We start from the raw sequence: 15,664 nt of genomic DNA, 5'->3' as shown, positions 1-15,664 counted from the left end.
ATTTTGTTTATAGCGTGAAGAATTCACAATCAAGATATACATAGCTCGATATCTCTGAAGACAAAAATCTTCTCACATTGAAGTTTTTGTAGGACAATTAAATACTGAGGTTAAATGATTAAATTTTTGGAAGTTGCAATTCAACCCAAAGAAAACCCAGGCCGTTATAATCCACAGAGAATCCTGTATCCTCCCACGTGTAGAAAAAGCAAATTGTCTCTAATAATTATGGTTCTGCTCTATAAGACATACTCCTTAATTTAGACGGGTTAAAGTAGTCTAAGTACATCGGCCATGAAGAGATGAACAAATTTAGAAATAGCGAAGAAAAAAATTTGAGCGTCTCATATACAGAATTACTCAAATACATTAGTGCAAAGGTTCAAAAGGAATTTTTCACTCATCCCTTTTCAAAAATTCACCTCAGTATAATCGCAATATTCCTATACCAAATCCTTATCAACACCAAACACGCGTTCCACATCAACAAGGACTTTAATCAGCTGACCAAACAGGATTCCAAGAAAAGCAGAGTTCATTAAGTATATTAAAGGTTCCTATGGTCTTGAAACGGGAACGAAAAATGGAAAATGCACTAATGTTTGTTTATAATATCTAAGTTAATTATTCTATGTTAGTTATCCGTACAAATTCGTTCAGTTTGCTTTTTAAAGACTAACCATATCATATGAGAAGCCGTAGAGATTAGTTATTAGAGTCTTCAGATCACACGTGGTGGTCGCGGGTTCGATTCCCGGTGGAAACAACGACTTTTCGTGGGTGTTCTAGTTTGGTTAATGCCTTTGCCAAATCAATTAGGTTAGGTAGCGGACCTCGGTGCCTGAAGCATTTCTTATTTTCAATCATTGTTCCTTTATTCATATTTTTCCTCAAACAGACTGCAACTTTACTTGACATGCCCATTGTAATACTTAATATAATAACTGCACAATTTGATGAGCAAATATCTAACACCAAAAAGAGAAAAATATAATATTTTTAACAAGAAAATTTATCCGACTTCAAAAAATAAATAAGGAACACAGATAAGGTTTTTGTTTATTTTTATTTAGTTATTACAAGGATTATTATATACATATTTCAAATATTCTTTTTGCAATGGTTAAGTACAAATGGATGACTTTACAAAGATGACAGAACAGAACGAAGGCTGGTGCTTTTATTAACTTAAATTAACTTGTCATATATTCCCAGAATTTTTCAATGATGCTGCATACAGTGCATCAAAATAGGTCGTTGTTGTAAATGAATCAAGTGAAATTTTCCATAGTCACTAAGAGATGGACCGTAAGAAAATATAGATCGGCATTGTTGACCAATTACATAGAGGGCACCTAATGACTCATTCGCTAATCGAGGCGGACAACGGGTCGGAACGATGGGAATGCTGAGATGTACATTTTTCGGATACAACGGACGACGCCTTGACCGGAATTCATATAGGTTCTTAGAGTCTCTCGAAGAGTATCTTGCTGACGTAGTTGATATACGATTGTTATTGTAATCACCGTTGCAACCCCTAGTATATTATCAAGATTGAGACCATTATAATGTTTGTTGAATATTTGTATTTTATTTATCAAGAAATAAAAGTATTTCTTACAGGACATTGACACCGTATCAGAGAGTTGTTGCATTATAGGCAAGTTAACTCGGAGATTATTTATAGCAAACCCAAGAATAAGGTCAATTACATTCTTTCCCTGTACTATTATATATAGCTTGACATTCAAATAGTAACAATGTACCGGAATTTGATAGATTCACTTGTCTTAACAATTATAATGTTATCACTTACAATGTGTAGTTTAGATCTTTGACAAACAAATTTTGACATCATAGTTGACGGCACAGCTTGTGCACTAGAAGCATCAAATGAGGAGGTTTATCACGCCATACAGCATTTTTTCGCTAATTCAGTTATTTCTAGCTTCTGTTCTGATTAGACGATAAGCAAATTTCCTACACAGTCTGATTTTACCAATTTAACGGGGATGGTCCATTGGCTATTTTATCACTGTCACCACTTATGTTAATAGAATAATTCTTATTTAACTCACTATTACAACCTCAGCACAAATGTTATAGTATTTGAAATGTTCGTTATATTCTAAACACACACACTTGACAGGATAAATAGAAGGCCTTTATTCGACCACAATACTAGTTTATTGGTCCGAAAAGTAACAATGTACCAGAATTTGTTTGAAAATTTAAAAATATTATTTTAATTTTTTAAATTTGAACCTGTTCTGGAAACTACCGGATAGAAACACAGACTTACCTAATATTACCAAATTAAAACGGTCGGAGGCGTTGCCAATTATGCTCTCCTAACTATTACGTTAAATACGAGTAGGGCAGGAAATTTCGTAGGTGGGTGTTTTGGTAACATTTTGCGAATATATGGAAATTTATGGAAATTTTGGCGAAATGTTTCGCCACGTCTAACATGAAACTGCTAAGAGCCGCGACGGAATCTGATTCGTTCTTTTCGTTCTATGGTTTTTTTATTTTGCACCCCATTTTTAATGTGCCCTATGTAGAGAACAGTGTGGTCAGCTTTTTATAACGTTTATAGATTAAATTATTATTTTATTTTATTACTGGGTAGAAGTCCGTAGTTGAAATGTATTCCCGTTCTAGGAAGTGTTGTGTGCCCGGATGCACAGATAGTGAGGAAATGCATCATCGTTTTCCGTTAAAAAAGCGATCCATAAGAAGTGAGTAGAAAACTTTAAAAATCCTAAACTGGTTGGTTAAACATGAAGCAAATTTATTATCGTTACCACGTGAGATATTTGTGTGATACATTTAAACCTTCCTTTAAGTACTTATGAACAATTTAGTGATGGTGAAAATAATATCACGAGCCCAGAACATGTACAAATGGAAGTGGATCAAAATCAAAATTATATCGAAGGCGAATTGAAGGAGTCAGTCACATCTCTGTTCATAATTGTTAATTTCAAAACTGTCTTACTTGGTAGGACCTATTTCCATCATTCCAGGCCCGCAACCAGGGTGTTCGAAGCAAGTATCATCGACACTTGAACAAACTCCAGAAGGTAATGGTAAAGTTTGTATTCATTCAACTAGTATCCCCCTTTCTGCTCATTTTTACTGTTAATTACTTGACTATAAGTTCAGTCCAGCTGTTCCTATAACAGCCAACAAAGTTTTACGTTGTACCGTAGTGTATATCTCAGGTTAATTAGTATAACTTTTTAAAAGATATGAAATGTGATTTTTGTTTACATACAATTATGAATAAATCAGTAAACCCACAAATTGAGACTGATTTTATAGAGACAAGACAATATATCGTGTCCCAAACTCTAACAAAATTGTTTTAATATACAAGTAGTCAGTAGGTCTTTGAGCTATATCTTAAATTATTCAGCGATTTTGCCATGTCGATTATATAACAAAATTATTGTCAAATGTTTTAAAAAAGTAAATTAAAACTCCTTCAATTGTACATTCCATAATGATCTTTCGGATAAAATATTAAAAGTACTGACGGAAAGATGGAAGAGGTAATTTTATTTTGCTATGCACCAAAGTTTTTTGCTTATGGTTTATATTTATATCTTATAGATTTTTATTTTTTTATGTTTTTTATATTATATTTATATTTTTAGATAAATTTAGATAAATGTAGATAAATTGACATTATAAATTTATATTTATTGTTATATATTATATATATATATATATATATATATATATATATATATATATATATATATATATATATATATATTTAATTGAAATTTAATTTAACAAATTTAATTCAAAAAAAATTGTTTTTTATTTGAAATTCACGCCAAGGCTGTTACGTGCATTTCGCTTTGTGTTCTCAGTGGGGAAAAGTACGCTTCTTCGAGTGCAAACGCAAATTTTTTTAACCAAATTATTACTTAATTAGTCTTTTTTATAATTTTAGATAGTTTCATTTACGATTGTATTGAAATATAGTTTATTTAGTTTTTGATTGAAATATTTAGTTTATATTATTGTATACACTAATTTTTTCTATATATATTGCTTTGTTTTATATTATAATAGTAGAATTAAGTAATTATATAAGAAAATCAAATTGCTATGGAAAGACAAAACATGGAACAAAAGAAGCTTTTCTATTTTGAAAACTGTACGAATTTATATACCTGCTCTAATTTGAATGTCCATATCAAGAGACTTTCCTGCTGAATCTTACAATAATTTTATGTTTTAGAAAAAATATCTGCATTAAATCTGAAGGGTGTATTCATTTTTAAATATTTTACTTGCGAAAATAAATATAGCAGCAAACAAATATTGAAACAGCCTGGATCCAAAACAAAGCATTCTGCGATTAATGAAGATACCAAAGTAACAAAAATACTGTACACATGTAAGTTATGCGAGCATACTACAATGTAAGCGAATCTTCTAATGAATCATTTACATTCAACTCATAACTTAAACGTTGAGGGGTTATTGAAATTTAATACCTTTAAAGAAATTCAAATATGGGAAAATGATATGGAGCAAGCCCCAACCTCGTGTCAAGAGAGAAGAAGCTATATTTCTTTATATTGTGCTAGCATAATATTTCAGGGTCCAAGGAATTTCAAGGAAGAAACAAGATAAATACATATTGCCTAGCTAGTATTAAATTAGAACAAAGATGAATATGAAGTAGAATTCACCAAAACATATTTTGGACATGAAAATACCTTAAACTCTTGCAGCTCTCGAAAACAAATAGAGAATAAATTGTAACCAAATGAGCAGCTAAATTACCATTTAATGTTATAGAGGATGATGTAAGACATGATGTGGATATTACTAATGTAAGAAGATTAGATTTAGTGACTCATGAAGAGTTACAAAACATAAAAGCAGCTTATGATTTTGAATCCACAGCTAATAGAGATGAAAATGACGCCATAAGTGTAGAACGATGGGCAAATGAATTGAAAGATACAAGATATATACTGTTATATAACCCACAAGGTGGATATATGGGACGTCTACCTCAATTAGAAAGAAGATGATAAATTTGCAGTTAATGTCCAATGTTACCACAATCCTAGTGAGTCCATATAACTTAGACCCTTAAGAAATAGTCCAGAGAAAATCGATGAAGTGGATGCAACACAAATAACATAACTTTATCCTATTGTCCTTTATACTTAAATAAATTATGTTTATTGTAATATTGTTGTTTTGTATTTTTCCTAATTTCATAAGTGAAACGTAGATATTTTGAGATAAATATGTATTAGTTTACCTAGTACATTTAAACATGTCAGTAATTGTAATTTCAATCATCGCCGATCGTCAATATTATTTATGATGTCTAATTAATAAAAATCCCAAATAAGGATTTCAGTAAATCATTAATATTAGTGTATTATAAGGTGGTTGATAAAATAATACTAGATTAAGGGTATGCTTTTGGCCATAATCAATTTATTTTATCAGTACCATTTTAATACGAAATTGATCTTACAATATTTATATTACAAATAAATCAAAAGAGTTTTGAATGTCTAGTTATGCAGGTATTAGATATTTAGTATATTTTTGAAATGAATAGCTATTTTGAACTTAAATATCGCTTTGTTTTAACATCAGCATCATTGATGCATATTAGAGTATTTACAAGAAAAATAAATATCAATATGCCTTAAAATTGATTAAGATAAATATATGTATATTTAGGTAGGTAGCATATTTTTATTTAAATTTGGGAATTTTGATTATTGTTATTCAGAGAAGGTTTTAGGAGAGACCTGAAGGATCTACAACGGATTTTCAAGTTTAATATTAAGATATATTAAATGCAACTTATATGTTTATGATAAATTGATTATCAATCCTTATGTATTTATAAATCCATAATTTTAGTATTATTCCTCTAGATATTACATAATAGAATAAAACCGAGTTCTAATGTTAATATTTTCTCAATATTTTGGCCAAAAATACCGACGAAGACTTGTACTATTCAAGAAAATCATGAATGGTTCCAAATATCTATGGTACATAGAATTCGATCTAGTAATGCGATATTTTAGACCGTTTCATTTAATGTCAGTTATGTTTTTTCTTAAATTTGAAGGAAAGTGTAAATGAACTAGACGGGATTGCCACTTCTTTTTAAATGTACAATTTGTCTACATTTTGACGACATGTTGTTGTAACACATCCTAGAGATGTTAGAACTTCATAACACATCATTTCCAAAGACGCCATGTTCAGAATCACTACGCTTCTCTTATTTTCTATTTCTAGTGTCTTTTGTACCACCCTGATTGAGTTTAATGATAATTTGTTCATAGAGTGTTCCAGTTTTCTCTTTTTAATTTCCATTTATTATTTATTAAATCCTCCTTTATTATGTTCACGTTATAGACATTTATTATTAAAAATAAGCCCAAGATATATTATTGGAGGAGATTTTAGAATATACAGAAAAAGTGAAAGTGCCATCGGAAAAAAAGGTCAGTACTGTAAAAAATAAATGCAAAATGCCATAAAACGTTAAGAGCCGAAACTGAATATCTGGACCACAAATGCAGCGTAGGATAATTTTAAACATAAAAATAACAGTATTATTTCAACAACACGTAAAAAAATATGAGAACACTACACAAAAAATAGATAAAATGGAAACATCGACATCAGGATATCACATATTGCAGTTTTGAATGTAGAAAACACTACTAGAACCCAGAACGAACGGGCACTCTACAATGCGTGGATGAACGAAAAGTCAGAGAGTCTTGAAATTGCATTAACCAATATTCAAAAACAAATATATGCCCTCCAGCTACAACTAAATAAACAAAGCTCTGAAGGTAAGGACAAACCACCAAGCCAACAAAAGCAGTCCAATTGTTACATACGAAACAGATGAAGAAGAATTGCAGAAAGAAATAGGCTGAATAACGGGTAAAAGTAAAAAAATAAAAGCAAATAATTCACCAGGATCATCATCACAGCAAATAAAAGTAAAACCAAATAATGAACAAAATAAAGAAATTGGAATGCCCAGGTCACCCCCAAGTATCGTAAGTAATATTACCGACTTCGACTTGCTTTACGATGAGGTCCAAGTATATAATATTCAAAGCAACGGTACTAAACAATGGACAAATAAAACTCGACGCCGAATGTCGTACAATATTCACAAAAATAATAGATTGTTTAGAGTTGCTGAAACTGTAATGGCACTCTTATGACGACAAAAAAAAACAGAGGCATCAAAGCTATGGCAAGAGCGCTTCCATCATCAGCTAAAAGTGAAAAATTAATGCAGAACTAAACCAAAATGGGCTTAAATGCTTAAATGCGACAAATAGTTTTAAAATATAAAAAATCAAAATTAACAAAGGAGAACTTTTAGTCCTCAAGAAGCCATTACGTCTATTTATGTTAGCCTTTGAACATGATACGGACACAAAAAAACAGATGTGTAAAATGTTCAGGTAAACATATCACCACAGAGTGTGACCCAAAGAAACTAAGCCGAAATGTGTAAACTGCAATGAAGCGCATCCGGCAAGTTATAGAGGATGTGTAGTTGCTAAAACAATACAAGGGAGGAGAAATAGAATAGCTCAAGTTAAACCTCAAGAACCAATAAGTGAAAAGAAACAACCGAAAAAATATAATAACGTTCATGGAAGTATGAGTCAAAATAAGCAAAGAGACACAAAGGACTACTTAAACTAATAGGAAAGCTGGACAAACAAGAAAAAATGATCGAATATTTTCCCGAAGGTATTAAAAAACTAAAAAAGAAAAATATTAGGTAATGACGACATCTAATTCCTGGAGCTAAACTTTATCATGTATAGCTAATATATAAAAATATTAAATGGACCGCCCGTAAAACTGCTGTAAGTTCACAGGTGCCGACATTTAATACCCTCTTAGTTCATCGACTTGAAAAGATCTGCATCATAAGCTTTAGGTCTGTCGATTTCTCGGATATTTGTTGTTTGTAGGATGTTTCTGCACCAGTCATCATTATAATGAAATGCTATGTCTTGTTATCGCACAATTGAGTCGGAATAGGGAATTTATGGAGATTTCTTTTGGTCTAGAGTTGAACAATTAGTATTATTTGTTTTAAAATTTTTAACCGAAAACTAATTTCAGCATGGGGCTTTTTACACTGATTGAGTACAAAGGGATGACTTTACAATTATTACAGAACAGGAAGAAGGCGGGACGGTGTTTTGAACTTGCTTAAAATTATTTTTTTTCTTGATTTAAATTAACTATTCGTATATACCCACAAATTTTTATTTCTATTGCCGCTTCAGATTAAAAATACATAGCCCTATTCAATGATACTAAATACAGTGCATCAACATAGGTCGTTGTGGTAAATGAATCAAGTGAAATTTTCCATAATCACTAAGAGATATACCGTTAGAAAATATAGACCGGCATTGTTGACCAATTACATAGAGGGCACCTAATGACTCATTCGCTAATCGAGGCGGACGTGGTAACGGGTCCGAACAATGGAAATGCTGAGATGTATACTTTTAGGATACAAAGGGCGACGCCTTGACCGGAAATCATATAGTTTCTTAGAGTCTCTCGAAGAGTATCTTGCTGACGTAGTTGAGATACGATTGGTTTTGTAATCACCGTTGCAACCCCTAGTATATTATCAAGATAGTGACCATTATAATGTTTGTTGAATATTTGTATTTTATTTATCAAGAGATAAAAGTATTTCTTACAGGACATTGACACCATATCAGAGAGTGGTTGCATTATAGGCAAGTTAACTGGGAGATTATTTATAGCTAAACCAAGAATAAGGTCTATTACATTCTTCCCTCTACTATTATATATAGCTTGACATTCAAATAGTAACAATGTACCGGAATTTGATAGATTAACTTGCTTAACAATTATATGTTATCATTTACCCCTAATTTGTAGTTTAGATTTTCGACAAACAAATGTTGACATCATGATTGACGGCACAGCTTGTGCACTAGAAGCATCAGATGAGGAAGTTTACCACGCCATACAACATTTTTACGCTAATTCAATTATTTCTAGCTTCTGTTCTGATTAGACGACAAGTAAAGTTCCTACACAGTCTGATTTTACATTTTTGACGGATATGGTCCATAGGCTATTTTATCACTGTCACCACTTATGTTAATAGAGTAATTCTTATTTAACTCACTATTACAACCTCGGCACAAATGTTATAGTCTTTGAAATATTCGTTATATTTTAACCACACACACTTGACAGGATAAGAATCTCACTTCTGATGTCAGTAATTAATTAAGATAAAAAGTTTATTGGGCCAACAGGTAAGACAGGGCAATGTGTTTCGATCAACCAACTAACGGATACAGTTCTGGAAATTACCGGATAGAAACACAGACGTACCTAATATTACCAAATTAAAACGGTCAGAGGCGTTGCCAATTATGCTCTCCAAACTATTATGTTAAATACGGGTAGGGCAGGAAGTTTCCGTCCAACATGTAGAAGTCGCTACCTTTAACACATTCCTTGTTTTATTCGCTATGCTAAGAACCGTGACGGAATCTGATTCGTTCATTTCGTTCTATGGTTTGTTTATTTTGCACACCATTTTCAATGTGCCTTATGTAGAGGACAGTGTGGTCAGCTTTTTATAACGTTTATGGATTAAATTATTATTTTAGTTTATTACTAGGTGCAAGTCCGTAGTTGAAATACATTCCCGTTCTAGGAAGTGCTGTGTGCTCGGATGCACAGATAGTGAGGAAATGCTTCATCGTTTTCCGTTAAAAAAGCGATCCTTAAGAAGTGAGTAGAAAACTTTAAAAATCCTAAACTGGTTGATTAAACATGAAGCAGATTTATTGTAGTTACTACGTGAGACATTTTTTGATACATTTAAACCTTCCTTTAAGTACTTATGAACAATTTAGTGATGATGAAAATAATACCACGAGCCCAGAACATGTACAAATGGAAGTGGATCAAAATCAAAATTATGTAGAAGGTAAATTGAAGGAGTCAGTCACATTTCTGTTCATAATTGTTACCATTAATTTCAAAAGTGTCTTACTACATTTGTAGTGCCTATTTCCGTCATTCCAGGCCCACAACCAGGCTGTTCGAAGCAAGTATCATCGATACTTGAATAAACTCCAGAAGGTAAAGGTATTTGTCCAGAAGGTAAGTTTGTAAGTAAGTAAGTAAGTAAGTAAGTTCCGCTCATGTTTACTATTAGTTACTTGACTATAACTTCAGTCCAGATGTTCCTATAAGAGCAATCAAAGTTTTACGTTGTATCGTAGTGTATATCTCAAGTTATTTAGTAAAACTTTTAAAAAAAGAAATGAAGTGTGCTTTTTGTTTACATACAATTATGAGTAAATCAGTAGACCCACAAATTGAGACTGATTTTATAGAGACAAGGCAATATCTCGTGGCCCAAACTCTAACAAAATTGTTTTAATATACTCTCAGTAGGTCGTTTGGCTATATCTTAAATTATTCGGCGATTTTACTATGTCGATAATATAACAAAATATTTATAGACATGTCAAACTGTGGTATACTGAGTATACCACAGTTTGACATATTATACCATAATATGTTAATCATTATCAATTTATCAACTAATAATTATGAGGCTTAAACGAATGTGGTGATTGTTTGATCGATTTGAATTAGGACTTCAGAAATAAACGTTTATTATAGACGTAGATCTTGAAGCCTTCTATTACGAATTTACTACTTAAGTTCTCTCTGCAGCAATATTAACACCCATGGTACATTAGAAATGATGTTATCCACAAAGATCTACGGATATCAAGGGTCAACGAAGATATTAAAAGATTTACGAAAAGACGTCCATATTGGACATTAACATACTTGGATTGTCAGGATCCGGAGGTTGAAGAGACAAAATACCATCTGAACTAACATAGTTATTCGTTAAAACTGCGCCATGCTTTAAAACTATGTGGAATGCACTACTGGAAGTACGTCCATCAAATGTCAATTCAGTTTAGGTCTTTTATTTGGGCTATAAAAACAATATAAAGGAAAAATGTCTAGATACTTATAGTTAGGAACCAGTTGTAATATGCGTGCCATGTGATTTTAATTATTGAATCACTCAAACTAAAGAACAACAATTAAAGCTATTAATAACAGGAAGACAGATAGCTAATGATATACCAATTAAAAATATAATTGTAAACATTTTATCTATACTGAATGTAAAATTAATAAACTCATCATTAATACTAAGGGGAGATAATAGATACGTTATCACGGTATCAAGACTGTATTATACTTCATATATTTCCGGAATATATATTTTTCCTGTAAATTCAAAACATCATGTATGTTAATCCGATAAAAATAATAGAACGGTTAAAGCAGACTTATAATAAAAATATATTATATATAACCAAATAAAACTATGTTATTATTTATTATATATTTGGGACGTTGTTGTGCTTTTATAAAATTCTAAAGTTTGAATTGGCCATTCTACGACTTCCATCATTCTATTTCCAAAAAATTGCTATGGACGGAAGTCTGTTCTCGATTCTGTTTGTGTTCGGTCAAAAATTGAAATAGGTGTGTTTCGTCTAATTCAATATTTGTGCGTGAAGGTCATCGGAATTTACCGACCACCGAAACAAGTACAACATATATAATTCACTCATGTATAAATCTCAAATGATAGATCCAATAATTCAAGTTATATAACATCCTATTTTTATCCGTAATTAAATATTTAAAATAAACAGCTACTACGAATAGAAATCTCAATTCTGAAGTTAACAAAAGCTAATTAAATAAAAAAGCAATTAATTTATTTAAACTGTATATTTCCAGTGCATATCTTATCTAATTTGAACTAATTTAATATAGATTTTTAACATAACATACAGACAAAAATATCCAAAGAAATATGTCACCAATAATTCATCTAATTTAAGAACAGACTTATATAACGTTGAAAATAATGTGTTTGAGTTTAGCATTGAAAGAAATAACCAGTTTTGAACAGAATCTCTGAAAATCTACGTTAAAACCCTTATATCCTATCACTTATCCGTTGTATTCCATGGACATATTCGTTGGACATGATTCATTCAAGTTAGGACTTATTTTGTTGTTCTAGTTGCTGAAATGAATAACTTATCCGAGCAACAACTCATATATTAATTAAATTACCAAAATTGGCTTAATTCATGTATATCAAATCAAAAAGTTCTTTCGTTTTTTGACAATAAAGGCATATAATTGAACTTCTAATAATTAATTATTATTCCGAGTTAATAGTTAATAATAATAATAAGAATAAAGACTGCTAAAGACGTTGCTTTACACAAAATATAAAAATAAATATGTTAAAGTGTTGTAATTTTAAGTATTTTTACCACTACGAAAAAAACCAAAATTTACAAAACCTGCTATCAATAATTGGTTTGTTATTAAAATAGTTTTAATCATCATTTACATCACTACATAGTATAAAACAAAGTCGCCTTTTCTGTCCCTATGTCCCTATGTGCGCTTATATCTTTAAAACTACGCAACGGATTTTGATGCGGTTTTTTTCAATAGATAGAGTGATTCAAGAGGAAGGTTTATATGTATAATACATGCATAATATACTAAGGCGACATTGCTAATATTAGAGGTTTCTAACGTGATGTCGTAAATTAACCTATTTTTTTAGGCTTATTTAGCAATTAGCAAAAACGCTGCCTAACCCTACGAGTTAGATCAAATTAATGTAATACAGTATTGTACACCATAAAAAGGTCTACAAAAAAGTCCGCGATGGTATATGTTTATCTTTTAGGGATAACCCACATTAACCATTTTTATTGTTTACTTTTTACGTGAGAAAATGGCTTATTTACGAAGCTATTTTAAGCAATACGGCATTAATCCTTATCGAATTAAGTACCTTAAATACAGTGTGCAATTAATATAGATCAATATGGTTCCTTACAGCATGTAAATTAAACAAATATTTTCGGAGATATTACAAATTTAAAATTTGCGTTTAAAAATGTGTAATGTAATAAAAATTGTATGAATTTAGATATTCCAAAGATAGCAGGAAATCTTCATAGTAAGTATAGGGGAAGAGGAATTGTTTTACTCCAAATTTAATGCGTGCAGGCCAAGGGCAGTAATGAATGAATCAAAAATACTGGATCGATTTTAATCATGTTTTCATTGAGTGACATAGGCATATATATTTTATGTCCGTGCAAAGTCGGAGCGGGCCGCTATGTTTTTATATACAACGTTCATATTTTTTCTGTAGTGTATTTAATTTAGTATCAGCATTGTACCCGTGCGAAGCCGGGGCGGGTCGCTAGTAAAATGATAAAAAAAGAAGTAATAAAGCTAATTTTTTGTATTACAAGCATCTTTAAAATAATTAACTAAATATTAATAATAAAAACTCATGTAATAATATTCTGTTCTATATGAATGTCTGTGCTGGACGTTAAAAAAATGTTATTTATGCGTTACGGGTAAATCATATTAAATATATAATACAAATAAAATAAACATAATAATTATCAGTGCTTACGCCGAATAAACCATTTTGTATCACAATTGTTACGTTGAGTATCCATAACACACTCATATATATTTGAAACACCTCCTATATTATAGATTCTCTTAATAATATATCACAATTACAAAGAACTGAAACAATTTAACTTTTCATAGCGACGATTAACTTTATTTTGTCAAAATTAATATGACGTTTGATGCTGAAATGTTTCCAGGGCACACTGACTTATTAATTTCAACATCGACGAACTTCAACAAGCAGTGAAAATCGACCATAAAAGCAAGATAATACTGAAATGATATCGGAATATTTTACATAATCATATTATCGATTAATTTTATCTAATATAGTAATAGAGCTTAATATTTGTAGACTAGATATTCACGAATTAAATTATTTTCAGTTTTCTATTTATGCATATTCAACAATTGAACTGTCAAATAAATGTATAGTAATATAATAATAGAAGTAATTTAAACACATAATATAAATTTAAACAAATGTAATGATAAATATTATAAGTATATTGATTAAATATTATAATTTATGTATTGAAATTAATTAAATTTACTTTCACTGCCGAGGATTTTCATAATATCGACATCGAACAAGAAATGTCATGGAAAATATTTACATTATATTTTCAATTACTTTTATATAAATATAAACCTGAATTGCACATCACTAAAATTCACAGATTCATACTTAATATAAGACATAGCACAAACTATTTCCGAAACGGGCAAGCAACAATTTTTATTTTTCGAAAAACTATTAAAGGGAAACATATTCCTTGGAGTGGTAAGAAATAAATGTGTTTATGATATCGAAATAATTAAGCAACTTGGCAACAAATTTACCAAAATAAAACTTATTGATATTAAAAATATGTTAAATATTAAAAAATATAATAATGAAAACAATCAACTTTTATATTACTTTAATTAAATGTAAATAGTGTTAGTTACAACAAAGGTATATTTATTCAAATATCAATAATTAGGCATCATTTTATTTAATACTTTATAAGTTATTTGATTCATCCTACATTGATTTTTTTAGTTTCTATAATGGAATATTAACATGCAGCTAAAAATAATAAGAAAACACTTAATCATAAATATATTTAGTAATAATAATTGTTTTAAAACTGCTTTTATTAATAATAATAAATTTATGTTTTCAATATTATGTAAAAAATATTTTCAATAAATTACAATTTATTTGAGTCGCAATATAATTCAATATTATGTATGTAGTATATAAATAAATGAAATAAAAACCGATATATTATTAAGTTAAATATATGTTAATACTGAAAATAGATAACTTTTATACTAAATTAATTAAAATACCTGAAACTATATAAATTTAAATAAAAAATCAGTGTTAAGATTGAATTAAGGAACTATGTAAATCCTGTTTAGAAATCTTATTAAAAAGATTATTAATGTAAAAAATAACATTGTTTTCAGATTTTATAATCATCTAAACGAACTGATATATAATGGCGATAATATAATGTGTCATAAAAATAATACAAACCTTATATTACGAACAAAAAGCATAAAATCCTATTGCATGAGTGTACATATAAAATAAATCTTATTAAAAAAGTAAAAAATAACTGGCACTAAACCGGCATTAAAGTCGCAAAACAATATCGAAATAACCTAAATCATTCGTTTCGGCGCGAACGAGCGTCGACGGTCATCGACGTCTCCGCGACGCCGGTGTGGCAACAACTGACTCACAGCGTACAAGCGGTATAAGGCACACGGCTACGCGGCCCCACCCGTCAAGACGGTTCCTGGAGTAGGCGCCCGCACCCGTCTCTACCGGGTACGACCGCTCACTAGCATTGTAACTAATCTTCGATAGGATTTATCAAAATTAGCGAATACGATATATTATAACCAATCTTTATATATAATAGTGGTCGAAATTCCAGCATACTTTGTTAAATTAGTTATGTTATTACGATAGTTAACTATTCAAAATCAGAGTGAGCTCACGTTAGTTGTTTATAGTATTGCTTGTCGCATT

General features: G+C 30.4%; 1 protein-coding gene across 2 annotated transcripts in view; it reads right to left on the bottom strand.

Annotated features, from left to right (window-relative positions):
• LOC143205932 (eukaryotic translation elongation factor 2-like) overlaps window positions 1-15,303 on the bottom strand; it is a 52,016-nt gene extending 36,713 nt beyond the window's left edge. For both annotated transcript variants that reach the window (XR_013007998.1, XM_076418945.1), the window contains exon 1: window positions 15,164-15,303. The gene's annotated coding sequence lies outside the window, so the exon portion shown is untranslated. The remainder of the gene's footprint in view (window positions 1-15,163) is intronic.
• Window positions 15,304-15,664: the final 361 nt, after the last annotated feature.

Source organism: Rhynchophorus ferrugineus, unplaced genomic scaffold (genome assembly GCF_030347505.1).
Source record: "Rhynchophorus ferrugineus isolate W39M unplaced genomic scaffold, kcgeb_rfMv2 rfM102, whole genome shotgun sequence".
Taxonomy (NCBI): domain Eukaryota; kingdom Metazoa; phylum Arthropoda; class Insecta; order Coleoptera; family Curculionidae; genus Rhynchophorus; species Rhynchophorus ferrugineus.
This window is presented reverse-complemented; position numbering and strand designations above follow the sequence as displayed.